Source organism: Pleurodeles waltl, chromosome 3_1 (genome assembly GCF_031143425.1).
Source record: "Pleurodeles waltl isolate 20211129_DDA chromosome 3_1, aPleWal1.hap1.20221129, whole genome shotgun sequence".
Classification (NCBI taxonomy): Eukaryota; Metazoa; Chordata; class Amphibia; order Caudata; family Salamandridae; genus Pleurodeles; species Pleurodeles waltl.
In genome coordinates, this window is record NC_090440.1 from 1,570,406,492 (window position 1) to 1,570,433,021 (window position 26,530).

The following is a 26,530-nucleotide window of genomic DNA, read 5'->3' on the forward strand; positions in this document are numbered from 1 at the left end:
TGTGCCACTTAGCTATAGCAAAGAAGTTTTTCACTTACTACTCTGCTTTGTAGGTCTCTGAACCCTCTGAAGACAATACCTGAGATATGATTTTTATGGACCAACTGCAGTTACCTCTTCGTTCACCAGACCTCCGGGATGAATTGGACAACAAAATCTCATATGAAGAAATTGCGTGCACAATTAATGTCTATTGGAAAACCTCCAATAGAGGATGTCTTTTATCTAGAATTAGATAAAATAACTACCTGAATGTCAATTCCATTTTTGGAGAGGTGTTTCCACAGTGCCTTGGAAACTGGAGGAATCAAACCCAATCAACCATAATTTTGACAGATATTTTAATTAAAAAATTCTAAAAACCTAAAAGAGATCTGCGGGAACTACACACATAATTCACTTAACAATAGTGACATGAACATTTTGGCTAAGGTACTAGCTGACAGGTTAAAAAAACCATGCAATAGCTAATTCACAGAAATTGAGTAGTGTTAGAAATGGGGTCTTCGGTTGGCAGTCACGTTACCCCCTATCCAAGAAAGGACCCTCACTCTAGTCAGGGTAAAAGAGAATCACCCTCAGCTAACCCCTACTTACCTTATCAATTAAAAAGCAAAAAGAGTCTTCATTTAGTTTTAAACACACACTAACACTGTTAGCGTGAAAATGTACCTTGGGTGTGTCAAAAATAACCCTGCACAAGCGAGTGTGCATCAAAAAAGGCTTGAGATGCGTCAATTTCACTCACGAGCGAGACCTTGCGTCGCTTCTCCTTTCGTCGGGTTATGCTGTGTCATTTCTTCTCCCCGCAGGAGAGTGATTAGTCGATCCGGTCAGCGCTCTCGGGTCCGGGCAGGCCTTGCGTTGTTTTGACATGCTCAGCGGTGTTTGCGTTGGAAATCCAGCCACACAATGATCCGGAAACCACGCAGCGCGGGTTGCGATCTCACTAGCCTCCGTCAGAGATGCTGTGTGTCGTTTCCCCAGCTCCGTGCGTCGATCTTCCAGTCGTGTTGCAGGCGAGCGTAGATTTTCAGCTGCAAATCGGAATTGCGTTGATCTTTTCCCCACATGGCGTTATGTGAGTGGATTTCTTCCTCTTAGGCTGCCAGCTTCTACTTTCAGGGTCCCAGGAACTGATGGGCACCACAGGGAAGAGTAGGAATCCCTCCAGAGACTCCAGGTGCTGGCAGAGACAAGCTCTAAATCAAGCCCTTGGAGATCTTCACATGATGGAAGGCACCCATCTTTGCCCTCTTACTCTGGCAGAAGCAGCAACTGCAGGATAGCTCCACAAAGCACAGTCACAGGCAGGGCAGCTCTTCTTCCCCAGCTCTTCAGCTCTTCTCCAGGCAGAGGTTCCTATTAGTTTCCAGAAGTGTTCTAAAGTCTGTGGTTTGGGGTGCCCTGCTTATACCCAATTTCTCCTTTGAAGTAGGCCTACTTCAAAGCAAAGTCTCTCTGGAATGTGAAATCGTGCCTTGCCCAGGCCAGGCCCCAGACACTCACCAGGGGGTTGGAGACAGCATTGTGTGAGGGCAGGCACAGCCTTTTCAGGTGTGAGTGATAACTCCTCCCCTCCCTCCTAGCACAGATCGCTCATCAGGATATGCAGGCTACACCCCAGCTCCCTTTGTGTCACTGTCTAGTGTGAGGTGCAACTAGCCCAACTGTCAAACTGACCCAGACAGGGAATCCACAAACAGGCAGAGTCAAAGAAATGATATAAGCAAGAAAATGCTCACTTTCTAAAAGTGGCATTTCCAAACACACAATCTTAAAATGTATTTTTAAATTGTGAGCTCAGAGACCACAAACTCGACATGTCCATCCGCTCCCAAAGGGAATATACACTTTAATCAGATTTAAAGGTAACCCCCATGTTAACCTATGAGAGGGACAGGGCTTGCAACAGGGAAAAACAAATTTAGCAATATTTCACTGATAGGACATATAAAATACATTATTATATGCCCTACCTTAACCATACACTGAACCCTACCTAAGGCCTACCTTAGGGGTGTCTGACATGTAAGAAATGGGAAGGTTTAGGCCTGGCAAGTGGGTACACTTGCCAAGTCGAATTTACAGTTAAAACTGCAGACACTGCAATGGCAGTTCTGAGACATGATTACAGAGCTACTTGTGTGGGTGGCACAACCAGTGTTGCAGGCCCACTAGTAGCATTTGATTTACAGGCCCTGGGCACCTCTAGTGCACTGTACTAGGGACTTAATAATATTTCAAATATGCCAATCATAGATAAACCAAGTACATACACATTTTGTAAAGGAGCACTTGCACTTTAGCACTGGTTAGCAGTGGTAAAGTGTCCAGACTAACAAAAACAGCAAAATCAGAGTCCAGAACACATCAACAACTTGGGAAACAGAGGCAAGAAGTTAAGGGAGACCACTCCAAGGATGAAAAGTCTAACACGTGTCCCCCCAGCTGAAAGTGGGGTGCAAATACCCAACCTCATGGGAGTTCTCATCACTATGGCGGAAGAACCTGCACAGACCATCAGCATTGGCATGTTCTGTACCAGGCCGGTGTTCCACCGTAAAGTCCATCCCCTGTAGGGAAATGGACCACCTCAATAGTTTTGGATTCTCACCACTCATCTGCATTAACCAATTGAGGGGTCTGTGGTCGGTCTGAACTTGGAAGTGAGTCCCAAACAAGTAGGGTCTTAGCTTCTTCAGTGCCCAGACCACTGCAAACGCTTCAAGTTCTATGGCACACCACCTACGTTTCCTGGGTAGTAACCTTCTATTAATGAAGGCTACGGGTTGATCTAGGCCCTCTTCATTAAGCTCTGCGAGTACTGCTCCAACACCATGCTTTGAGGCATCTGTTTGCACAACAAACTCCTTGGAGTAGTCAGGTGCCTTCAGCACAGGTGCTGTGCACATGGCAGCCTTCAGGGCATCAAAAGCGTTCTGGCAAACCTCTGTCCAGATCACTTTCCTGGGTTGCTTCTTCAAAGTCAACTCAGTCAAGGGGATAACAATGGTACCATATCCCTTAACAAACCTTCTGTAGTGTCCTGTGAGACCTAAGAAGGCTCTCACTTCAGTCTGGGTTTTGGGAGGCTCCCAAGCCAGAATTGTATCACATTTTGGCTGTAGGGGTTCCATCTGGCCACTCCCCACCTGGTGTCCTTAGTACACCACAGAACCCTGCCCTATTTGGCACTTGTTTGACTTAATAATGAGGCCAGCCTTGTGCAGGGCCTCTCACACTCTCCAGAGGTGTTGCAAATTTTCCTCCCATGTGGAACTAAACACAGCAATGTCATTCAGGTAGGTGGCACTGAACTCATCCAGCCCAGCCAACACCTGGTTGACCAACCTCTGAAAGGTGGCAGGGGCATTCTTCATCCCAAATGGCATGATTTTAAACTGAAAGTGTCCATCTGGGGTTATGAATGCTGACCTCTCCTTGGCCCCCTCAGTTAAGGCAATCTGCCAGTACCCAGATGTGAAGTACTGAGGTACTTGGCAGCTCCTAACCGATCTATGAGCCCATCAGCTCGGGGGATGGTGTGTGAGTCGGTCTTGCTGACCGCATTGAGTCCCCGGTAGTCCACACAGAACCTGAGTTCTGGACTGGTACTAGGTGCAGCAGCCTTTGGGACCAATACCACTGGGCTGGCCCAAGGACTACAAGAGTGCCAAATAACTCCTAGGATAAGCATTTTGGATACTTCATCCTTAATGCATGCCTTGACCCTGTCAGTCACCCTGTAAACTTTTTGTTTCATAAGTGTACTGTCCCCAGTGTCCACATCATGTGTGCACAAGTGTGTGACTCCTGGGATCAGGGAAAACAGTGAGGTAAACTGTCCCAACACGTGGCGACAGTCACCTTGCTGCTCCTCAGTCAGGGAGGGGGACAGGGTCACTCCCTCCACTGATCCATCTTTTTCTCCTGCAGAAAGGAAATCAGGAAGAGGCTCACTCTCCTCCTCCACCCCATCATCTGTCACAAGGAACATGGACAGTTCAGTCTGCTCAAAGTGAGGTTTGAGGCGGTTGACAAGCAGGACCCTTAAAGGGTTCCTTGGTGACTGCAAGTCCACCAGGTAGGTGACTTCACTCTTGCGCTCCACCACCTCAAACGGCCCAGTCCACTTATCCTGTAGTGCCCTAGGCTCCACCGGCATCATCACCCACACTTTCTGACCAGGTTGAAACTCGACCAGAGTGGCATTCTGGTCATGCCACTGTTTCATATTCTCCTGGCGTGCTTCTAGGTTTTCCTGAGCGAGACTCCTGAAGCGGGCAGCCTGGTTTCTTAAAGCCAGCATGTAGCTAAATACATCCTGAGGGGGTTTCCTAGGACCTATCTCCAAAGCTTCCTTCAACAGACTCAAAGGTCCCCTCACAGGGATGCCATAAATCAGCTCAAAGGGACTAAACCCAAGGTGCTGGCGGAGAGAACTCTTTGCTGTCCCTGAGACTACAAACAACAGGAGGCAAGCTCTAAATCAAGCCAGTGGAGATCTTCACAAGATGGAAGGCACACAATGTCCAGTCTTTGCCCTCTTACTTTGGCAGAAGCAGCAACTGTAGGATAGCTCCACAAATCACAGTCACAGGCAGGGCAGCCCTTCTTCCCCAGCTCTTCAGCTCTTCTCCAGGCAGAGGTTCCTCTTGTTTTCCTGAAGTGTTCTAAAGTCTGTGGTTTTGGGTGCCCTTCATATACCCAATTTCGCCATTGAAATAGGCCTACTTCAAAGCAAAGTCTCTCTTGAATGTGAAATCCTGCCTAGCCCAGGCCAGGCCCCAGACACTCACCAGGGGGTTGGAGACTGCATTGTGTGAGGGCAGGCACAGCCCTTTCAGGTGTGAGTGACAACTACTCCCCTCCCTCCTAGCACAGATGGCTCATCAGGATATGCAGGCTACACCCCAGCTCCCTTTGTGTCACTGTCTAGTGTGAGGTGCAACCAGCCCAACTGTCAAACTGACCCAAACAGGGAATCCACAAACAGACAGAGTCACAGAAATGGTATAAGCAAGAAAATGCTCACTTTCTAAAAGTGTCATTTCCAAATACACAACCTTAAAATCAACTTTACTAAAAGATGTATTTTTAAATTGTGAGCTCAGAGACCCCAATCTCCACATGTCCATCCGCTCCCAAAGGGAATCTACACTTTAATCAGATTTAAAGGTAGCCCCCATGTTAACCTATGAGAGGGACAGGCCTTGAAACAGTGAAAATCAAATTTAGCAATATTTCACTGTTAGGACATATAAAACACATCACTATGGTGGTCATTACAACCCTGGCGGTCGGTGCTAAAGTGGCGGGAAAACCGCCAACAGACCGGCGGTAAAAAAAATGGAATCACGACCGTGGCGGAAAGAGCCAACAAAGACAGCCACTTTAACACTCCGACCGCCACAGCGGTACAAACAAACAGCGCGGCGGTCACTGCCAACAGACAGGCGGGAGTCAAAGTACCGCCCACAGTATCACAACAGTCCAATCCGCCACCTTTTCCGGGGCGGATTCACAGCTGATAAAAACACGGCGGAAACAGCCATTTCAAAGGGAAAACGCTCACCTCTACACACCCCATGAGGAACGAGGACACCATGGAGCCGGAACTCCAAATCCTCCCAGCTATAGTCTTCCTGCTCCTCTACCAGGAGCACGTACGTCGGCACAGAAGACAATGGTGAGTACTGCACCTACGACACAGGGAAGGGGGGAGGGAAAAAACAGTGACACATACGCAACACCCCCACCCCCACCCTCACCCACTACAACACACACACTAATACATATCTATACATCACAGTTACACCCCCGAGACCCCCTGGAAGAATGCAAAGACAAAAGGAAATGACTGTAACCATTGAAATATATTGAAATACAGCAATCAAAAATATATACACACTAAAAACTATTATATACACCAAATTCACATGTCCAGGCATTGTACCAGGCATTGTCCGTGGACCACTGGGCCCAAAAAACATGGGCAAAGCCCACACCGGATACCTGACCTCAATGGAGAGAACACTGTAGGGGCATCAGATAGCAAAACTACAGGCACCTCAGGGGGAAGGGAAGGGGGGGCACCTCAGCCGGATGAGTGCACCACGCCAGATCCACGAGGGGGCTCCATGCCCACTGTTCCATCCTGGAGAGTGCAAAGCCACAGTCTCTCAAGTCTCTACAGTGGGTGGGTTTCCCACTGTTCAATCCTGGGGAGTGCAAAGCCACAGTCTCTCAAGTCTCTACAGTGGGTGGGTTGCTCACTGTTACATCCTGGGGAGTGCAAAGCCACAGTCTCACAAGTCTATACAGTGGGTGGGTTTCCCACTGTTCCATCCTGGGGAGTGCAAAGCCACAGCCTCTAAAGTCTCTACAGTGGGTGGGTTTCCCACTGTTCCATCCTGGGGAGTGCAAAGCCACAGTCTCACAAGTCTATACAGTGGGTGGGTTTCCCACTGTTCCATCCTGGGGAGTGCAAAGCCACAGTCTCTCAAGTCTCTACAGTGGGTGGGTTTCCCACTGTTCCATCCTGGGGAGTGCAAAGCCACAGTCTCTCAAGTGGATATCAGTCTCCACTGGTTCTGGAGGGTGCCTGTTGGCCAGAGTGCTTCTTCCTGTGCAGGAATGAGGTAGTGGATGCATGTCTCCACTGGTTCTGGGGGGGCCTGGTGCCCAGAGTGCATTGTGCAGCCCTGTCCTACACAGATGCGGCACTGCCCCTGCTGCTCATGGGCCAGCGGTGCATGAGATGGCGGTCCCCTGTTCAGTGGTGCTTCAGATGGTGGTCCCCTGTTCAGCGGTGCTTGCGATGGCCGTGCCCTGTTCAGCGGTGCTTGAGATGGCGGTCCCCTGTTCAGCGGTGCTTGGGATAGCCGTGCCCTGTTCAGCGGTGCTTGAGATGGCGGTCCCCTGTTCAGCGGTGCTTGGGATAGCCGTGCCCTGTTCAGCGGTGCTTGAGACGGCGGTCCCCTGTTCAGCGGTGCTTGAGATAGTCGTGCCCTGTTGGTGCTTGAGATGGCGGTCCCCTGTTCAGCGGTGCTTGGGATAGCCGTGCCCTGTTCAGTGGTGCTTGAGATGGCGGTCCCCTGTTCAGCTGTGCTTGGGATAGCCGTGCCCTGTTCAGCGGTGCTTGAGATGACGGTCCCCTGTTCAGCGGTGCTTGGGATAGCCGTGCCCTGTTCAGCGGTGCTTGGGATGGCGGTCCCCTGTTCAGCGGTGCTTGAGATGGCGGGCCCCTGTTCAGCGGTGCTTGGGATAGCCGTGCCCTGTTCAGCGGTGCTTGAGATGGCGGGCCCCTGTTCAGTGGTGCTGGCCATGCCGGGGTGCTCATGTGCCATCTGGCTTGGGCCTGGCGGGGCCCTCCTGCCCACCTGTCCTGTGGGCCCTCCTGGGCAGCTGCGCTGGGGCTTTTGGTGGCCTCCTGGGCAGCTGTGCTGGGGCTTTTGGTGGCCTCCTGGCCAGCTGGGATGGGGCTTGCGGGCCCTCCTGGCCAGCTGGGCTGATGGCGGTGTTGTCGAGCGTGCTGCCCTTCCCAGCCTTTCCTGCTCTCCTGTGGCCCTTCCCCACCTTGGCCGGTGTCCCAGCTGCCTCGACACTCCCACCGGGAGCCCTGGTAGGGGTTTTTGTCCCTAGTGTCTTTACCCTCTGCCGCCGTGCACTGTCAATTTTTGGATGTTTCTGAGGGGGGGGGGTGGCTGTGCTGTGGCTCCGTACCAGACTGGCTGCCCTGTTGGGCGGTGCACTCCAGTGTCCATGTACGACATGCACCACCGGGCCCGGTGATGTAGTGGCTGAGGTGCTATCTCTGGGCCTATGACATGGACGGGGTGGGGGAGTTGAGGGAAAGAGGTTAAGTTTGGACAGGAAAACTTTTTTGGGAGCAGTGGGACGGGTAGGTGTAGTGGGTATGGGAGTGGAGGAAGAGGTTGTGGTTGTAGGAGGTGTAAGTGGGGTGGCTTTGGGAGCAGGTGCCTGGGCTGTAGGCTGTCGTGAGGTGGATGGCTGTTGGGTGGGTGGCTGCCTGCGTTTGTGCATCTTGGGAGGGGGCGGCACAGACACACTGGGAGAGGACACAGGGGACGTGTAAATGGCAGTGGGGGTGGTGAGTGCACGTGTGCGGGGTTTTCCGGTGTGTGTGCTGCTGAGGGACGTAGTGGCTGAAGATGCTGTGCATGCAGGTGTGAGTGGAGACAAGACTGGCAGGGAGGAGGGAGACGTGGAGGAGGGGGACACAGTGGAGGCAGTGGATGTTGGTATGTCTGTATGTGGATGTTGCTTGTGTGACTGCCTGTGGGATGTGTGGTGCTTATGTCTGCGTGAGCTGCCCTTGGGTGTTGAGGTGTGTGCAGGCTGGTCTGATGGTGTGCTTGGGATAGGCAGAGGTACAGGGGATTGGGTCTGGGTCTGGGTCTGGGTGGAGGAAGTTGGAGGGGGAGGCTAGACACAGGGACAATGGCTGCCATCAGTGCTGAGGCCAGAGATTGCAGGGTTCGATGAAGGGCAGCCTGACCAGAATGAATGCCCTCCAGGTATGCATTAGTTTGGTGCACTTTCCTTTCTACACCCTGGATGGCATTCAAAATGGTAGACTGCCCAACAGTGAGGGACCTGAGGAGGTCAATGGCCTCCTCACTTAGGGCAGCAGGGGTGACTGGGGCAGGGCCTGAGGTGCCTGGGGCGAAGGAGATGCCCACCTTCCTGGGTGAGCGGGCACGGGGCAAACGCTGAGGGGCTGCTGGGAGGGCGGTGCTGGTGCGGGGGTGGCAGCTGTACCTGTTGTTGCGGGGGGCAGAGATGTTGCCGCCACCACAAGGGAGCTCCCATCAGAGGACGAGTCCGATCCACTAATGTCCACTCGTGTCTCCACCGTGGAGCTCCCCTCACCCTCCGTCCCACTGGCGATTTCAGAGTCGGTAGTGTGGCCCTCCACGGCCATGTGGGATGTAGCTCCCTCGTGCTCCGGTGCCACTGCTCCTCCGCTTGATGATGTTAATGCACACATGAACAGGAAGACCACAAAAGGGGGGGTGGAACAGAAGAAAGACATGTTGAGTGCATGCATTCCCGCTACCGTTGGCGGACAGCACAGACACAGAAGCCCCCTGCACTACACCGCGCACTTGGGGTCCACTTTGCAATCCCTGGGACATGGCCTACAAGGCTTTGGACGACATCTGCACACATAGGTGACACAGGGCCATGAATAGCTGTACTTGGCACCCTACAGAGGTGGGGAGCGGGGGCACAGGGCCGTGCCTTGCGGAGGGGCCTCCCCTACGTAACTCGCCCTGGGATAGGGATACCCACAGCCCTCCTCCCCCACCCAGAAACCTCCACAGCGCGCAAAGTTAGCAGAATGTGAGAGTACTCACCCCCTTGAGTCTGCTGTGATGCCCTCACGCGCCCATCCAACTCGGGGTAGGCCACCGCCAGGATCCGGATCATCAGGGGGGTCAAGGTCCGACGGGCACCCCTCCCACGTTGGGAGGCTATCCCCAGCTGATCCTCCGCCGTCTTCCTGCTCCAGCGGCGAATGTCCTCCCATCTCTTCCGGCAGTGGGTGCCCCGTCTGTGGTGGACCCCCAGGGTCCGGACGTCCTTGGCGATGGCACGCCAAATATCCGTCTTCTGGTGGGCGCTGACCCATATGAAATGTACAGGGGGAGAAGAAAAGTAATTACCTTCTGCACCATCAATGTGAGTGGCCCCCCATCCCTACCCTTGCCATGTGGCACATGGACTCACCGATGTTTCAAGCATGCCTCAATCTCTCCCCCCCCATCTTTCATCCACCCCACTCAACACAGGCATAGCCCATACAGCATGCTCCCAGTGTATTTACCTGTTTGTCTGGAGGACCGTAGAGTAGCCCGTACTGGGGGAGGACCCCATCAACAAGCTTCTCCAACTCCTCTGTGAAGGCAGGGGCCCTTTCCCCAGTCGCATGAGCCATTGTCCCTTCCAGACCGAGGTCACAGCAGCACTTGCAGTGTAGGTTCTCTCCTGTCGAAGATCAGGTATCGAGTGAATTAACAGAGAGAAAATGGCGGTCATGTCCGCGGCGGTGCGTACAGCGACCACCGGCGCACATCGTCATTGGCTCCTGAGACCCATAGGGTCCAATGTTAACCAATGCAGCATTGCGCTGTGGTCTTTGACCGCCTACCGCCATGGTGTATAACACCAGCGCAGTTACCTTAAATCCCATTGTCACACTTTACAGGTCAGGCAGACGCCATTTCAGGGGCCTACATGCCTTACTTTTTGTACTGCGTCACACATACCTAGGCCTTGCATCCACACTCATACAAGCCATTTGATGGGTTAAGATCCGTGTTTTTGGAAAGCTGGGGTTACATACCTCTGGGATGTTTGACTCTGTGGTCGCTGTTGTCCTTCATAGGCACCGTCCGCTGGGACATGTGAGGAGATGGCGGCATCCTCCGGTGTACAGACCGCTGGTGGACCTGTCGACAATGGAGGAGAGACATCTCATCCTGACATACAGGCTTGACCGTGCCACTATTCTGAAACTGTGTGCCCAGCTGGAGCCAGCCCTGATCAGGGATGTCCCAGCCTATGTTTTCCAACGTGTTGTCCAGAGTGTTGTCTGCCCTGCTGAAACGCATGCAGAGCTACATCATTTTCCCTGAGGTGGAGGATTTGGCTACAGTGAAAGGTGACTTCTATGCCCTTGGACATATCCCCAACATCATAGGTGCCATTGATGGGACCCATGTGGCTTTGGTCCCCCCCCACAGGAGTGAACAGGTGTACAGAAACCGGAAGAATTATCATTCCATGAATGTCCAGATGGTATGTTTGGCAGACCAGTACATCTGCCATGTGAATGCCATGTTCCCTGGCTCAGTGCATGACTCCTACATCCTGCAGAATAGCAGCATCCCTTATGTGATGGGTCAGCTCCAGAGGCACCGTGTGTGGCTAATTGGTGACTCTGGTTACCCCAACCTGTCATGGCTACTGACCCCAGTGAAGAATCCCAGGACTAGGGCAGAGGAACGCTACAATGAGGCCCATCGGCGAACTAGTAGGGTGATCGAGCGGACCTTCGGCCTCCTGAAGGTCAGGTTCAGGTGCCTCCATATGACAGGTGGATCCCTATTCTACTCACCAAAGAAGGTGTGCCAGATCATCGTGGCTTGCTGTATGCTTCACAGCCTGGCTTTGCGTCGCCAGGTGCCTTTTCTGCAGGAGGATGGTCCAGATGGTGGTGTTGTAGCAGCTGTGGAGCCTGTGGAGAGTGAAGAGGAGGAAGACATAGAAGACGACATAGACAACAGGAACACGGTGATACTGCAATATTTGGTAAGAATACAAACCGGCCTACTACATGTACTTAAACACTACTACCTCTGTACTGTCTGTCCTTTTCACCCAGTGTATGGTAACTGAGTTGTCACTTTCCCTTACGATTTCAGAGATCTGGGTGCCACAGTGTGACATCTCCTTTGTTCCCCCATGGACTACAGCTGTGTGACATTGGTACGTTGGCATCACAATGTAAATAACCATTTTGGCACTGTAATTACAGATAAATATATTCACATTCACAGACAGACTCCTGATTGTTTTGTGCAAAAACTGTGTTTATTAAGGTGCAAAATATTGGAGGGGGGTTGTAATAAGGTGAGGGGTGATGGTGGAGGAATGTCCATGGCAGAGTCCAGTCTATTAGTCTCATAGGTGCATTGTCCAATCGGTCTGGGAAGTGGAGCTGGGGCAGTTTAAGGATGGACAGGGTGACAAAGTGGGACAGTGGGATGACTATCAGGGTGGTATCCTTTCTTGGCGGGGGTCTTGGCATCTTACTCTGTCCTCTTCCTGGATCTCTGGGACCGCTTGCGGGGTGGTTCTCCTTCTGCAGGGGGTGGGGTGCTGGTGGCCTGTTGGTCCTGTGGCGGTGCCTCCTGTCCACTAGCGCCGGCGGAGGTGGTGGGCAGTTCTTGGTCCATGCTAGTGTCAGGGGCCCTTTGTGGTGCCACAGTGTCCCTCAAAGTGGTCACTACCAGATTCAGCACCCCTACGATGGTGCCCAGGGCGGAGCTGATGGTTCCGACTCTTTCCTGAAGCCCAAAATACTGTTCCTCCTGCATGCGCTGGGTCTCCTGAAACTTGGCCAGTACTGTAGCCATCGTCTCCTGGGAGTGGTGGTATGCTCCCATGATGGAGGAGAGGGCCTCGTGGAGAGTGGGTTCCCTGGGCCTGTCCCCACCCTGTCGCACAGCAGCCCTCCCAGTTCCCCTGTTTTCCTGAGCCTCTGTCCCCTGGACCGGGGTCCCTGTAGTGGTGAACACACTGCTGCTTAACGTGTCCTGGAGACAGAGGTGTGGGCCCGCTGGGTGGGTTCTGTGCTGGTGTTTCCAGAGGGGGGTAGGTCTGCAGTGGCCTGTGGCTGTGTGAGGGGAACCGACTGTCCCGAGGTCCCCGATGGGCCGGGCTGGTCATCTAGATCCAGGTCGACAGAGCTGCAGTCATCACTGTGGGCCTCTTCTGGGGGGGGTGGACATTTGTGGACCCTCCTGTGCGGTGACGTTGCGTAGGGGTCCTGCAGGGGTATGAAAGCATGATTATTGCATCTGTGTGTGGAATGGTGTGCAATGGGTGGGTGCCCGTGTCCCCCAGTGCTTGCATTCCTGTGTGGGGGCTTTTGTGTCGGTCCTTTGGGGGGGGTATGGGTATGTGCAGTGGGCATGCTTTGCTGATGGGTGTCCATGCTTTGTGGTCGCATGCAGGGCTTGGTGGGTTGTGATGGTGGGACATTTGCAAGCAGTAGGAGTGATAGGGGTGAGGCTGAGGGTGGGGGTATGTGTTGGCATGCAGGTGGGGTGGGAGAGATGAAGTAGTGAAGATGTGACTTACCAGAGTCCATTCCTCCAGATACTCCGCCGAGGCCATCAGGATGCAGGATCGCCAAGACCTGCTCCTCCCATGTCGTAAATTCTGGGGGAGGAGGTGGGGCTCCGCCGCCAGTCTTCTGCACAGCAATCCGGTGTCTGAATAACAAGGAACTCACCTTCCCCCGTAGGTCGTTCCACCTCTTCCTGATGTCATCCCGATTTCTTGGGTGCTGTCCCACTGCGTTGACCCTGTCGACTATTCTGCTCCATAGCTCCATCTTCCTTGCAATGGACGCCTGATGCACCTGTGCTCCGAATAGCTGTGGCTCTACCTGGATGATTTCCTCCACCATGACCCTGAGTTCCTCCTCCGAAAACCTGGGGTGTCTTTGCGGTGCCATGGGGTGGTGTAGGTGATGTGTGGGGTGGAATGTGTGGTGATAAGTGTGGTGATGTGTATTGGTGTGTTGCGTGACGTGCGTGGTATTTGTGTGGGTGATGGTAATATGTGCGTCTGGGTGCTCGATTCTTCTATATGGTCTCTCTCTCTGTGCGTCGTCCCGATTTTTTTCTGGTGGGGGTTTGTGGGTGATGTGGGTGTGTGTTTTATATTGTATTGGGTGTGTGGGAGTGGTGTTTGTATGTGTATCAGGTGTGTGTATTTGGATTTGTCCAATGTGGCTGTGTTTTGTAGGAGTGTGTGTATTTTGTGCGCGGCGGTGTGTACCGCCAATGGGATACCGCGGTTGAAATACCGCCACGTGGATTCGTTTGTCGTGATAGTATGGGCGTATTTCTGTTGGCGTGACGGTGTCGGTTTGGTCATCGCCAGTTTATCGCTGGCCTTTGGTGTGGCAGACTTGTGTGGGTTTCTGTATTTTGGCGGTTTCCGAGTTGTGGGTCATAATGACCGTGGCGGTTTACCGCGGCCGCGGCGGTGTGTTGGCGGTCTTCTGCTCGGCGGTAAGCGGCTTTTACCGCCAATGTTGTAATGATCCCCTATATGTCCTACCTTAACCATACACTGCACCCTGCCCTTGGGGCTACCTAGGGCCTTCCTAAGGGGTGTTTGACATGTAAGAAAATGGAAGGTTTAGGCCTGGCAAGTGGGTACACTTGCCAAGTCGAATTTACAGTTAAAAATGCACACATAGACACTGCAATGGCAGGTCTGAGACATGATTACAGAGCTACTTATGTGGGTGGCACAACCAGTGCTGCAGGCCCAATAGTAGCATTTGATTTACAGGCTCTTGGCACCTCTAGTGCACTGTACTAGGGACTTACTAATAAATCAAATACGCCAATCATGGATAAACCATTTACATACACATTTTGTAAAAGAACACTTGCACTTTAACACTGGTTGGTGGTGGTAAAGTACCCAGAGTAACAAAAGCAGCAAAATCAGAGTACAGCACTCATCAACAACCTGGAAAACAGAGGCAAAAAGTTAAGGGAGACCGCACCAAGGATGAAAAGTCTAACAAGTAGAGTCCATCCCTTGCTGTTTGACACAAAATCACATGCATGTCTTGTGGCAATCTAGAAAAAAAGAATAAAAATGTTACTCTCTTCTTCAAAGTTGAAAAGGCCTTCGACAGAGTGAAATGTGGGGACATCTTCCAAATGATAGCTATGATGGGTGCTTGAGAGAGTTTTATTGCAATTACAATATGGCTATACTTCAACTACTGGTATAGTGAACTGTAACACATTTTTATTGAACTGCTAACGATAGAACGAGGGACACAGCAGGGACGTCCTTTATCACCCTTTTTTTTCTTCTAGCCCTAGAATTGTTAGCTATTGCCATACCCTTTGGTGAAGTTATCAAGGGCATTACTACCCCAGGCAGAGACATTAAAACAAATGATATTTTATTGGTGCTAACCTTGCCCACTATTTCCATGATTGATTACTGTTTCAGATTTGTTCTTGCTTTATGGTTCTAAGATAAAGTAATAAAGTGAAGCAATGCCATTTAGTACAAACAAGGCTGTGAACCTTCTCAAGGGCCATTGTTTCAAATGAATACCAATCAATATAAAATGTTTATGGAAACATGTCAGCAGTGAATGTCGTGCCATAATAAAAGACAATCTGAAAGTTGTGAAAGAACAAATGAGAAATGGGGAAAAATACAACTTTCTCTCTGGGGCAAAATAGAGACAATTAAAATAGCTGTGCACCCTCATTTTAACTAATTGTTCAGTATGATACAACTTGAAGAACCTCACTGTTTTCGAAGTGCTATTGATAAACAGATTAAGGATTTTGGGCCTGATTTAGAACTCAGTAGATAGGTTACTCCATCACAATGGTGATGGACATCCTATGAGCTGAAATCTAAATCCCATAGCCTATAATGGTATTTAGATTTCAGCGGATGGGATATCAATCACTGTTGTAATTGAGTAACCCATTCGCTGAGTTCAAGATCAGGCCCTTTGGTCAGGTAAAACGCGAAGGATAGAATGAACAATGTATTTGTTGCAACATCCTCTGAAGTACTGTGATTACCTGAGATAGAATTTCATCATGCATCTGAACACATATTACAACTGGCATATTGTTTTTAAGATAAACTCAAAACCCCCAACTGGTTCATCAAAGAAAATAGAAAGATCATTACAAAATAGTATGAATGGCCACAATTATCATAGGGACAGTACCTAGCAATGAATGACATTGACAATCCAATTATATGCAAGTATGGTTTCACAGCAATAAGGCTATCAGACAAAGTGACTTCCTATGCCAACAAATTCCAATATGAAATATCACAGATCTACAGATAGAAAACATAGAAATATGTTCATTTAATTGGCCTGCAATGATTCCAAAGGCACCCATCCTAACCCTAGTACTGAAAAGTTCTCTCAAATATTTCATGGATCTAAGTAGAAAGTTCCAACTTGACTCTAATCTGTACTGGTAGTTTTCCAATTTAAACATTGCAGACAACCATTCTACTCACTCTGTATATCATGTCTATATGGAATGATGGGGAATTTACAAGAAAGTTGTTTCTAGCTTTTATGAATCTGTGATTGGGAAAACATACACTAGACCCAACAAGAGCCTCTTCCAGTATAAATGGCAACCACCTATTCAGAATTCATACACCAGAGTAATGGGCTGAACTGCTACAGTATCATGATAAGGGTATCCATGAAACATGGTTAAAAAACAGCTATTTTAAGATACTGCATGGGTGGCAATGGTCACCTGCTAAACTTTGCAGAACACATATTACATTGACTTCCAGCTGTTTTTGATTAAACCAACCCATCAGATATATGATTCATATTGTATGGCTGTGCCCAAGATTGGAAACATTCTGGAATTCGATCTTGCAACAACTACAGAATACAAATGTGATTCCCATAACCCCCTCAGCGGAACTTGTACTCCTTCATAATACACATAAAATTGTAGGGATCACTAACCATAGAAAAAGGTGGTTAGATTATATGCTTTCCATGATAAAAATAACAACATGTGAGAAAATAATAAACAAGTTAAAAAACAAATTGCATGTATTTGACGAAATCTGGGGTTCACCTGGTTGTTTTTGGATTGTGAATATATCTCAGATTATCATCAGAACAATTAATTAGTACAGTAAAACAGTCTGTTCTATTTAGTTTATTTTATTTATCATGGTTAGATATACCAGTATATTCCAGTTGAATACATGGCTGTATATTGAAAAAAATATATATTTTATTTTATTGAACAATGAGGGTACAACATCATGGCATAACATTCATGCCCGCGCTATCCAGGATCCGTGCTAGGGCCTCATTCCGTCGCTCCATCCGGGCACTTCAATCTCCGAGAGGGAGGGGGAAGAGGATGCTCACTCCCAATGGCCTCGTACCACTCCAAGCCTGCCGACGGTTTTCTGCCACCTCCTTTGCCTCCCCACCTCGTTTGCCTCTTCTGGTCCCTCCACCAGGCCAATGTTCAGTGGCATGTTCTCCCTCAGGAACACCACCGCAGAGGGCCACTACCTTCACCCGCTCAACCGCTCTGTTCCGGTCACCATTTTCCATGGGTACTGCATGTGGAAGACTTTTTTCTTCCTGGCTCTGTGCTGATTACTGCCAGCACTACCTTGGTGTGCCCACGCCGTCCAGGATCCACCCTGCGTTACCCTTAGTGTCTCCAGTGGTTGGTGGGGTCAGGATATGTAGCGGATCAAAAGGGATTTTAAGAAAGCTCTCTCACAGCTCATTTAGCCTGTGGCCATCTTTGCCAGTGGCTAGCCAGGTCCGCCCTACATTGATAAATTTTGAAGGTTGATTGATTTCATGCCTAGTGACTGTACCATATTCATAACGGTCTATAATATATTTCCTTTTTGTTCTGGTTTTCTTTCTGAAAACCCAATAGAAATATTCAGAACTGAAAAATATTTATGCTTCACATTGCATATTAAGACATTTCCAGTCATGGATGATAGGCCCATTCACACAAATGGGCTGCCATATTGTTCAAGAGAAGTCTGAAAAAGCTGGGTGATAAGACTTTTTCAGGTCCCCTCAGATTCTGGAATTTTCACTCAATGAAATTTGAAGAATATCTGTTATTCTAGCCAATGTTTGAAATTTGCAGGGCATTCTAGGTAAGAAAAAGTAAGAAAAGTATGTGGGCAAGAAAAAGTGGCAGGTTCCACATAAGCCACACTACAGTAGGTTCCCTGGGTATCTAGCTTTCAGAAATGTCTTGAGGTGTTAGGTTTCCATGGGTTCCAGCTGACCCTGGGCCCAAGTACCACAGCTGCCCAAATTTGTAATTCCTAAGAAACATCTTGATTTCTCCATGTTTCGTGTTTTGACTTTTCCTTTTGTCGGCGATAGGCACATCCACACAAACTGGGTTCTGTTGTGATTGAAAGAAGTGTGGGAAAGCAAAATATTAGAACATTTGATATCATCAATCGAAGTACTCTCCAAACTGGCTTCCAAATGGAAGTGAGTTTGCAAGAAAAAAAAACAATTTGCAAAACGTCATCTGGATCATCTGGAACAAATGATATTGAGGGTAATTCTGAATTCAGTCATATGAATAACCACTAAAATCAGTTTTTTTGGTACATTTTAAAATGAATAGCTTGGCTTAACACTTACTTTCATTCGTAATGTTTTGCTTTATGAATTCATGCATGGTCGGTACACAAAAAAAAATCATTGCAAGCTGCAGCTCAGTTGATGTCTCTGGGTATCGTATGTTTTGTAAAATCAATGAACTTTATATGTACCTGTGAATCAAAGAGTCAAATGGACATTAAGGTATATTACTTCTATAGATTCACCACTTGTGCAAAAAACATATGAATTCACCTTCTTCGGGATAACCATGAGCGATCAAGGCTAATGACCTCCTGCTGAATTTTCCATTTTGCTGCTTTTAAGAAATGATCAGATTTCCATTTTAACTCATGGCTTTCCTACCTCTTTCTTCATAACAAGAAAGTAGGTACAAACCACAAATGTGCAAACTGTAAGTTATAACATAGAACATTTTAAAATCTGTGGTAAAAATAGATCTTTTTTTCGCAACTCTGTTATTGAAAGTTGGGCATGAAAGAGGATGATCTTAGCACACCACACCTTTTATTAATTTATTTTGTGTAAATAATACACATACTTTCATGCACAGCACCGATTTTTTTCCCAAAAACATTTCTACGCTTTGGCTATTTTCTCAGTACTTTTCAGGAAATCCACAATTCCTGTGGCTTTTAAATTCCCAACATTTGTGGGAAAAAAGGATGCAAATTGTGCCTTGATAACTTTTGTGAGAAAACAGTATAAAGGTGTAAGTGCAAACTGCCCCAAATAAGAAAAAGGAATCAGCACTGAGGGATGGTGCATGTCACTTATGTTGTTAACATCTTATAACCAAAGTTAAGCATTATTTACTTTAACATTTGGTGTTTTCAGTAAAAATATGGGTTTTTGATGAAATACCAACCCAACAGTTTCTTTTGCCGCACCTTTTATTAACTGCTGAAACCCCAGCTCTACACAGCTGTCAACCATGCACATTGGTTGGGGGTAGGCAACCCATGCTTAACAGAGCCAAAGAACATGTACAGCAAGGTTGACCAGGCACTACTAAAATGCACAAAATTGTTTTGTATTCCATTTCCAGGAGTCATTCATTCTTTGCAGGATTAACAAATATGGATACCCCAAAAAACCTGCAGACCCAGTGAGGGTCTAGTATTCAGAAATCCTGAACAGAATTCTCAAAGCACATTAATAAAAGTCATCATGTTTAAATGTTCATTTTAATGCCGGAGTTGCTTTGGGGTCCCAATACGTGGACCTGTGATAAGAGTAGGCTCACTCTGCCCCTTTTTTGAGTTTTTTGTTGTCATGAACTCCTTGCAGTAAGTATGAAAAATCCCTCTTACCATCCTCTATGTACCAAAAATGTTCCAGTGCTTAAACAACAAAATAGCATTTACTAATGAATTTTTTTAAATGTTTGATTTGCTTTAATGCTCATGCCAGTAATGGCTTCACTATGTGACTTAATTGTTTGTGCTGTCTCTGATAACTTATTTGATGTTTTCCTTTTTCAAAACATGTCAGTGCTGCAACATATTCTAGTCATCGGCGGACCCTGATGACTCATTTGTTTGTGCTAACTCTGATGGCTTATTTGTTGTTTCCTTTTGGCAGTAAGTGTCAGTTCTGGAACATGACCATTCTGTGCCACTCTGATAAATAATTTGTTGTTTTCCTTTTCCAGCATGTGTAAGTTCTGGAACATGCTTGAGTGTACCACCTTCTCGGACAGCACCTCTATTTATAGAGGGTATGTCCCTTCAGCCGTGCTTGCTCTTTATGTTTGGTTTTGAAAGGAGCTGTCACATCAAGAAGTCAAACATGACAGAGGTTTTCTCAATTGCAGAGAGCTGTTCCAGTCTTTGTGTAGATCAAGGCTGCACATTCTTCCTGACACTGCACTATCTGGCACTGCATGCTTTTAGTCCCCGCTCACTTTCATCAGATGCTCAGATGAGGTGTTACCTTCTGGTGCTCAAGGAGAAATTCTTCTGGGCAGCTGGGAAAAAACAGCACTTGGAAGGCATATTTAGGCCTGCACTATGAGTTGATGAAGGGAGATCAACAAACCATAGCATATGAGTCACATTGGGAAGTAACTCCTAGTTCCCCTAAAGAAAAATGTGTTTTTGGATGTGGTTGGAAAAGGCCCTTTTTGCAGGGTTATCCTCAAATGTTTTGCCTCTGATCTCCTGTTTTTGACTGTTGTGCTGAATTTTGGTTTTGCTGGCTTTAGGCCTATGGGCACTTTACCACTGCTGATCAATGCTAAACTGCAAGTGCTCTCTGTCTAAATTGTATTAGTGATTGGTTTATTAATGATTGACATAGTTGATTTACTAGTAAGTCCCTAGTATAGTGCACTCTGTGTGGCCAGGGCCTACAAATCAAATGCTCCTGTTTGACCTGCAGCACTGATTGTGCCACCCACATGAGTAGCCCTGTAAACATGTTTCAGACCTGACACTGCAGGGTCTGTATGGAGAGTTTTAAGCTGCCATTTTGACCTGGCAAGTGCACACACTTGCCAAGCCCAAATCTTCCCTTTTATTACATGTAAGTCACCCCTAACGTAGGCCCAAGGCAGCCCCATGAACAGGGTGCAGTATATTTAAATGATAGGGCATGCACTGGTGTATTTTGCATGTCCTGATAGTGAAATACTGCTAAATTCAGTTTTCACTATTGCAAGGACTATCTCTCCCATAGGTAACATGGAGATTGTCTTGAAATACCTCTAAAGTATAATTTCCCATTGAAAGCAGATATAGATGTGGAGTTTGGGGTCTCTGAACTCACAATCTAAAAATACATATTTTGGTTAAACTGATTTTTAAATTGTAAGTTTAAAAAATGCCACACTTGGAAAGTGGGCATTTCTTGCTTAACAATTCCTTGCCTCTGCAAGGCATGTGGAATTCACGTCTGGGTCAGAATGACATTGGTCTGTTTGTGAATTCACTCTAGCTAGTCACACAAAGGAAGCTGACATGTGCCGAGCAAATCCCGATGCGTCTTCCTGAACTAGAGTGGTGAAAGGAGCTGGCACTTGCACCTGAATAGGGCTGTGCCTGTGCTTACACAAAGCAGTCTCCAATCCCCTGGCGTGTGTCTGAAGCCAGGGCGGGAAAGGCAGGGTCTTGTGCACTACAAAGACTTTTCTTTGAAGTTGCCTACTTCAAAAGCAGAAATGGGTATAAGTTTTGGACCTCTGACCTCACAAAGTCAGAATCCTTCTGGACTGAGGACGATCTGCCAGAAGGAAGAGCTGGATACTGTAGGAGGGACTGCCACACTGCTTGTTGGTTTGCTGAGCTGGCCTGCTGCTTCTGTCCTGAGAGTGAAAGGACTGGACTTTGCTTTATACATCCTGCTTCCAAAGGTTCTCAAAGGGCTTGGACTGGCCTTGCCTCCTGTTAAGAAGTCTCAGGGACATCAAAGAATTCATCTGCCAGCACCTGAGTTCTTTTACTGATATTCCTGACTTGCCACATAGTGCCAAATCCAGTAACTGGGCCCTTGAGAGTGAATTCTGGAGCAACCAAGAAGAAACCAAACACATCGACTCCAGAGCAAATTCAGAACTGGCACTGCTGTCCAACTCAGTGCCGCAGCCTTCATTGGAGCAATGGTCCCTGCTGAGTGCAATAATCACAACCTGCAACACAGGGCCGCCACAGTGCTTCTGAGGTCTGAGTGCTGTGTCACAGAAGTCCGTGACTCCCGACTCCAACTCCACCCAGGACCTATGACCCCGTGGTGTGATTGTGAAAATGCGACGTCGACATCTTGCATCCCAACTTGCTGGATTCATCGACTCTGCCTCGTCATAAGCAACCGAAGCCTCGCCACCGATGCCGCATCACCTCCTCTACAACTGTAAGTGACCGACACTTCACCTCCCCTGCCCAGCAGTAAGGAACTGATGCCTCACCTCCCCAGTAGCAGTAAAGAAATGTTGCTGCAAAGGCTCCAGCGATGCCTCACCAACTTGACTCCGGGCAACTTTGTTTCCTCATTTTCCAAGGTACTGTACCTGGAGTCTGTGTGGCTCCATGACCGGACCGCACTCCCTCGCTAGTGGTGTCAGAATGTTGGGAACAACTCAGTCAAGACGTCGTGATAGCCCCAGTTGGAGTTATTGGGTTCCTAAGTAGAAGCTCTTCCCAGATAGGAACACCTTTTAAACACACATTTTTCCAAAGCTGCTAAACATATTTGCACCAAAAAAGCAAGTAAAGACATGTCCTTGAGTAAAGTTCTAATTATGTTCCAAGTTTGGTGGTTGTACACTAATCTGTTTTTTCTGCGTCAAGGAACAAAGAGTCCTGTGAGAGTTAAAATTGTAAAAGTCATTTTTGTGATCAACTCCATTTTTTTGGTCACAGCTTAACACATCCAAACAAACCATCTCAGGAACAAATCAATGACGATAAACTTCTTTGGAAAGTTTTATGCAGATTCATCAATAGAAAGACTGACCTGATGAGAACTACACAAGCTATCGTAGATCGCAAAAAGCAATTACTTTACACAGGGAAACAAACTTTTTAATAGTCAAAAAATAACTTCAGTGTGTTTTTACTTTGCTGCACAAATTTAACCCCTTGCATTATGGTTTTGGTCAAATACATTTTGTTAACAAGTAATAAACAAGGGAAAATGCCATGTCATAAACTATATATGCAGATGTACATATTACTCTATGACATTTATTAAGATTGTTTGAGGGGCATCATTCACTCGAAGGTTCTCCTCTTGTGAATCACTTTTTTGAAATCTTCAAATTATGCACCAAATCACTTAAAATAGTTATGTGGTAGAATCTTTGGCAACAGCTCTCATTGCATGACCTTACATATGACATCCCTCATGTCATGATACATGACAGCTTTAATGGTATCCCAAATGACATTTGGTCACTTGGTGAGGTTGGAGCTGTTCAATGGGCAAAAACCCATCCCGGGAATCCATGAACAGTGAGTTATTCCTGTAACCAAACACTGCTATATATTAAACGTTTGGCTTTTCTTTTGGCTTTGCAACTCTTGTGGGTTCTCGTTGACACCTTGGATCCTTCAACGTGAGCACTAACTGCCTGCCAAATATCATTCAGAGACATTACATAGCACCACAGTCATTAGCAAGTAAGCAATTTGGCCCACTTTAACTCTGCACTGTCGGATTTTGTGTGATCACTCTCTGGTATTGCTGGTTTATGAACTATGCACACTGGTGGACCACTGTCCAGCCTCAAATGGATGTTCTTTGACTGTTAAAACATGATTAAATTGCCTACTCCCCAAAAGGAATTTTTAAATTTCAGTAAGGACATGTATGTTGCAGAAAATACACCAACTACTCGTAGTTGATAAACACTTATGAAAAGTAACTTTTAAAATTCAGATTTTGCCTGTCTCAACCTACATTAGCCTGCTAGCAGCTTTCCCTTGTCAGTGTTCTCCCTTAATGTAATGTGAAAACTGCTTTCATAACAGAATGGCTTGGGTCCTTTGGCAGGAAGACCTGGGTGTTCAGTATGTGAATCATCTCAACTTAGAAATGTTAGCTGGGGAGGGTTCAAGAAATCCATCAACTTGAAAGGAATAAAGGTGAGACCTACCAATTCATGGATACGTGTCAATTGAGATTTGGGGAAAAAAGCCTTTGCTTCCTGGGTCAACAGTAGCCAGATTGGCACCAACACAGTGGAAGTTAGAATGGTCCCAAAACCAGTTTATGTCACGATCTGACTTCCGCTTACTGCCCTGGTCAGATGAAGCTGGAGTGCGACCTCGGTTCATGTAGGTTCTGCTCTGGCTGAGCTAAGGGCAATCTCTTCCGGGAGCCACAGTGCTGCTGACAAGGGTACGCCACAAACGTCCATGCCCTCCAGAAGAAGTCCCAGAGGAAAAAAAGAATAAAACTTCTTTGAACTCGCTGGAACAGAAAAAAGGACACGTCAGAAATTCAGGCCAGGAAAAGAACAACAGGATGTAGCCTGAAAAAACAGGAAGAGGACTGGAATCAGAGAAATAACCAGCCGGAGCGTGATCACCACCAAGAGAGGTGTTGCAACGCAAAGAGAACAATAATCTGGTCCCTTATATGCCACTCAGCAGGAAGTGACATGCAGGAAGAAGAAAGACCGCCATCTTAGATTGGGAAAAGTGCTATAGAAAAAAGCAGAGAAGGCACCATCATAGAAAATTAAATGGATGCACGCAGGGAAAAATAAGAACTGAACTCTGGGAAGCAGAGAATATGGCCCTGCAAGGGAAGAAGAAAAAGAAAAAGGGAAGAGCCCTAGATCAGGGCACTAGGTAAGTGAAGGACCAGGGGTGGCACGAATGCCCCGTGGCGACTGCTCACTCTGCTTGTTAAACACAGCCCGGCCCAGCTGGAAAGCCAGAATGGCCGCCGCGGTCTCTTGACCGCGGTGCGGTCATTCGGCGGTAACCGCATGGCGGGCGGCGACCGCCGCCCGCCGCGGTTGGAATGACCGCCTAAATGTAAAAAAGTTTCTTTAGAGCACCAAAAATGAAAAGCGCCAGCCAGGGACATCTGGTCGTACTTGACCAGGGCAAAGTCAAAGTTTAAGACTGGCCGCCATGGAACCCTGCTCGGCTACACTGAGCAGGAGGCCTCTGTCAAAAGCTTACCTTGTGGTGGGCGATACTCCTCTTCAGGCTGGGTTGTGATGTGACAATGGTGGCTTGATTCAGCGCAAGGTCCCGGTCAACTCTTCAGAGTCTCTTTGACGGGGAAAAGCTGCAGAGCTTCAGCAGGATGAACCTGAAATTCAGGCCGGATCATGATTCAACGTCTCAGGCTTAACTCTCGTTGACAGGTTGGTCATTTCATTGAGTTTTTTTTTTAAGTTGCTTCAAACTTGTCTAAACTTCTTGATCTTTGTCCAGAAATTCCTTTTTGGGTCCTCAAAGTGTCCTCAAACTTGCCCCAAGGTTCCAGAAGCTCTGAGTCCTTGGAAATTGGGACCACAGTTCCCAGAATACACCTGGTCAGAATCCTCAAATGGCCACTGGACACTGGTCTGCTGGACTATGCTTGCATAACGTGATACAGGAGACTCTGGTCAGCTCCTTTCTACCTGTTGCTTACAGGGAGTTCACTCCTGGTGTTGTAGAATCAAAGAAAAGTATTTTTCTTGTTGAAGACCAAAGTGTGCAGCTGGAGCAGTCCTTGTGAGAGCAGTGTCCATGTGCAGGCTTGGGGTCCAGCAGGGCAGTCCTTCTTCTTCCAGTTCTTCTTCCAGCAGGGATCTGAATTGAGGGGCACCTCTGCCATATGTATCCTTGCTCCTGGGGATGGAAACAGGGGGAGCCCCTGCCCTGTCCAATGAGGTGCAGTCCAACACCCTCTGGAGTGACCACTACCTGAGAAGTGTGGCAAAAATCAATCGTAGAAAGCAACATTCTTTGAAAATCCAACATGGAGGAAATCTCTTCTTGAAGGTTACACTCAGCTGAGCCCACCCATTGGCGTGGTTAAGTTTTCCTGCCACACCTCCTCCAGCCCCTCTCTTACTCTAATCAATGATGCTACTAGCTGTCTGGGGGTGCAGGAAATGGGGGAGGGCCAATTTCTGTCTCAAGTGGCTTTCCCGCCTTTGAAGACTGAATCCTGCTCTGCCATCTGCTGAAGCGGTTATCCGCGCAGATGCTTCCTTTGTGTCAGCCCAGGCCACTTCACACCCCATTAAGGCAGCCTTGTTTGAAAGGGTTCTACAGGGCTGAATTTTGCAACTTTCAGAAAGAGTTCAAAAACTCTTTCCCTGTGCTAGTTATGTTAAATTCCACATTGACAAGTTGTTTGATTTATTATACCATTTAATTTGGTACCATACTTGCTGTATTTACCTCATCTCTATTGAAAGTAAGGCATTATTACTTCAAAATAAAGTCACCAATGTTAGTCTATGAGGCCCATTGACTACAATGGGGAAAACAAATTTGGCTGTTTTTCCCTAACTAGGGCTTATAAACCATATTTTATCAAGCCCCAGCTTATTCTTGCACTGCATCCAACCCTGGGGGAACCCAGGGTAGGCCTTAGGGGTGACTTATATGTAAATTAAGGTAGTTTAGGACTTTTAATTCCAACATAAAATTTGGGGATAACTTTAACTTAAAAACAGCCAGCAATGCAGGGCTGCCTTTAAAATGACACTGGACACCGAGCAGTGCCCAAGGCACAGTCAGAGTCAGTTACCACCAATATCAGTCCAAAGATTTGGGTGGGTGGTCAGGACGAAAAGGATGACTTTCCTACAGTTTCAAACCATAACTTAAATGTATTTCTATTTAGTGTTTTAGTGTGTTGCGTTGGGTTTTTAAGAGTTCTAACCATAATTGTGACTTTTTCTTTGGATATGTATAAAAAAATCAGAAGGTTGTACACCTACTTCAAAGATAAGTTTTGAGTTCTTTGTTTCAGAATCAGTAAACGTAATAGCATACATGTTTACATTCATATCTGCGGGTATCTTACATGGAACTCTTTAGGCAATTGTACGTCGAAAAGAATGAAATTATTTAAGCGAAATGA